This window comes from Sinocyclocheilus rhinocerous, unplaced genomic scaffold, assembly GCF_001515625.1.
Source record: "Sinocyclocheilus rhinocerous isolate Xijiao unplaced genomic scaffold, SAMN03320098_v1.1 scaffold2132, whole genome shotgun sequence".
NCBI classification, from domain to species: Eukaryota; Metazoa; Chordata; class Actinopteri; order Cypriniformes; family Cyprinidae; genus Sinocyclocheilus; species Sinocyclocheilus rhinocerous.
The window spans coordinates 458,139-458,798 of record NW_015648610.1 but is presented as its reverse complement, the minus strand read 5'-3'; positions in this window follow the sequence as shown (position 1 = coordinate 458,798).

Here is a 660-nt window from a genome sequence, read left to right as displayed (position 1 = left end):
GGCATAATGCAACCTAGGCTCAAATTAGGTTAATTATGCAGGCTACAATAGATACACAACAATCGCGCGACAAGCGTATGGGATGATACTGAACTCCAAATGACCAATAGATGCATGCACAACCCTCAATGCACGGAGTGCATAAAACAAAATAATACTTATAATGGTGAAGGCTAATGAAGTGATGAAGACGAAATGCCGAAGGAGACCGGCAGACTTGTTCCCGACAGCTGGCCCAGATTCGTGCAGGTTTACGTGAGAGTTATTGCTACACACTTACACGAAAAGTTATGTCAAAATGCCCGTCTTGGAGACTATTCATGTAAATGCAGTCGGGTTTGTCTTAAGTAAACTTGAACAGTTGGGAGAAATACAGATGTGTCAAAATATTTGATATATGCGTCAGATCTTAAAGCAACAGCATAAACCTGCAGCCGCAGACTGCGTCATAAATGTTAATCAAACAAAAGAAAAAGAGAAAATCACTCACTGCTCTTGACTGAATCACTTATTAACTTTAATAAGAATCATCTATATTTAATGTATACAGTGAAGATTATTTTTACATTTATTACTTCATGAAATGTCTGTAAATGTCTGTATTTCTTTAGAAGCCTTTACTATACTAAAAAACTATTTAATTTGTATTTTTGAGTAATA